Source organism: Schistocerca serialis, unplaced genomic scaffold (genome assembly GCF_023864345.2).
Source record: "Schistocerca serialis cubense isolate TAMUIC-IGC-003099 unplaced genomic scaffold, iqSchSeri2.2 HiC_scaffold_1051, whole genome shotgun sequence".
NCBI classification, from domain to species: domain Eukaryota; kingdom Metazoa; phylum Arthropoda; class Insecta; order Orthoptera; family Acrididae; genus Schistocerca; species Schistocerca serialis.
Window position 1 is genome coordinate 140,001 of NW_026047241.1, and position 2,500 is coordinate 142,500.

At 63.4% G+C, this 2,500-nt stretch overlaps 1 pseudogene; it reads left to right on the forward strand.

The window, feature by feature from the left end:
• Positions 1 to 2,500, forward strand: part of LOC126430587 (large subunit ribosomal RNA) — a 7,955-nt pseudogene that overhangs the window by 2,083 nt on the left and 3,372 nt on the right.

The following is a 2,500-nucleotide window of genomic DNA, read 5'->3' on the forward strand; positions in this document are numbered from 1 at the left end:
GTCGGGAGATCGGGGAAGAGTTTTCTTTTCTGCATGAGCGTTCGAGTTCCCTGGAATCCTCTAGCAGGGAGATAGGGTTTGGAACGCGAAGAGCACCGCAGTTGCGGCGGTGTCCCGATCTTCCCCTCGGACCTTGAAAATCCGGGAGAGGGCCACGTGGAGGTGTCGCGCCGGTTCGTACCCATATCCGCAGCAGGTCTCCAAGGTGAAGAGCCTCTAGTCGATAGAATAATGTAGGTAAGGGAAGTCGGCAAATTGGATCCGTAACTTCGGGATAAGGATTGGCTCTGAGGATCGGGGCGTGTCGGGCTTGGTCGGGAAGTGGGTCAGCGCTAACGTGCCGGGCCTGGGCGAGGTGAGTGCCGTAGGGGTGCCGGTAAGTGCGGGCGTTTAGCGCGGGCGTGGTCTGCTCTCGCCGTTGGTCGGCCTCGTGCTGGCCGGCGGTGCAGGATGCGCGCGCCTGCGCGGCGTTCGCGCCCCGGTGCTTCAACCTGCGTGCAGGATCCGAGCTCGGTCCCGTGCCTTGGCCTCCCACGGATCTTCCTTGCTGCGAGGCCGCGTCCGCCTTAGCGTGCTCCTCCGGGGGCGCGCGGGTGCGCGGATTCTCTTCGGCCGCCATTCAACGATCAACTCAGAACTGGCACGGACTGGGGGAATCCGACTGTCTAATTAAAACAAAGCATTGCGATGGCCCTAGCGGGTGTTGACGCAATGTGATTTCTGCCCAGTGCTCTGAATGTCAACGTGAAGAAATTCAAGCAAGCGCGGGTAAACGGCGGGAGTAACTATGACTCTCTTAAGGTGGCCAAGTGGCGGCGGTGTGGCTGCATCCGGACTTGGCTTTTCGAAGTGCGGTCTTGATGTAGTCGTGCTGCTGCTGCGAGGTGCCTTCCTTGGGTTATAGTTACAGGGAGAGTGATGCGCAATACATGGGCCTAGCCCTCTTAGCCTCTCCTCTCCTGCGGTCTTCTCCCCTTCTCGTGGGCCCGCTGATTTTCGCAGAGTGGAAGACCGCACCAGGGGCTTGGGGGGGTTACCAGCCCCCCCTCGCATTATCCCTTTATAGTTGGGGGCAGCCGACAAGAAACAAGAGATGGTGGCCCTTCCGCTGAAGGTGCCACCCCAGCTACCCCAGCACCTATCCGGCCAACCGGCCGTAACGAAAATGCGATAGTTTGTGTAGCTCCCTTTGCTTGCAGTGAGTGCCACCGCACTTTTACCACGAAGAACGGTCTCGGGGTCCATCGCCGCCGCCAACACCCTGCGGCCGCCAACGCTGAGATCGTGACGGAGAGGCATCGCGCGAGGTGGACGGAGGAAGAAGTCCTGTCGCTCGCCAAGGCAGAGGCCGAACTGTTCCTCGAGAGGGACGCCCGGTTCTTCTTTGTAAATCAAGAACTTACCAGGATGTTCCCCGACCGAACGCTTGAGGCAATCAAGTGCCGACGGCGGCAAGCTGCCCACAAACAGCTTGTCCGCCAATTCATGGAGGCACTTGAGATCGGTCGGGGTGAAGAGCCGGCGTCCCGCCGTGGAGCAGCGAGCTCGCTGCCTGACGCGGGCGAGGCCGCTGCGCCGCCCGTCGACGCAGCCGAGGACTTCGCGGCCGACACCACCGGGCCGCCGCCGGAGGGGCCGACTGACGCCGCCATCTGGGAGCATCTGGCGGGGCTACCTGCTTCCGCCCAGCGTTTCTCTGCCCTGGATCGAGTCATTGGTCTGGGGCGGGGCACGCCGCCCGATGTCATCCTGGGCATGCTCCCGGATGCCCTTGCGTCGGTCGGGTCCAGGGGGGAGAGGTCGATCACCAGGACACAGCGGCCGCGCCAACCATCCAAGCGGCCGCCTGCCGCCCCGCCGCTGCAGAAGCGCAAGCGGCGCCGCTGGGAATACGCGCGGACACAGGACGCCTTCCGTAGGTCGCGTGCGCGTTGCGTGCGCGGCTTGCTGGACGGCACCCTGCTGCAGCCGCCACCCGACATCCCCGGTCTGCTGGACTTCTGGGCGGACCTCTTCACGAAGAAGCCGATCTCCACCGCCGGCTTCATCCGTGACCGCCTTCTCCCGCACTCGGAGCCTGTCGCTCCTGAGTGCCTATGGGGGCCGGTCACACGTGAGGAGGTCGCTGCTGCCTTGCCGCCCAGGGGATCGGCAGCCGGGCCGGACGGCCTGACTCCAGCGGAGCTGCGGCGCCTGCCGCATGAAGTCCTGGTGAAACTCTTGAATCTCTTCCTCCTGGCCCGCGCCCTCCCCGAGCGTCTGCTTCGCGCCCGGACGTCACTTCTCCCCAAAACGGCTGCACCAACATCCCCCGCTGACTTTCGCCCCATTACGGTCTGCTCGGTGTTGGCGCGGACCTTTCACAAGGTTCTCGCGTCACGCCTGATGCGTGCATGTGCTGTGGACGAACGTCAGCGGGCATTCATCCCCCGGGATGGGATGTTGGAAAACACCTTCATCTTGGACACTGCTCTCACCGACGCAGTCCGCTCCTGTCGCT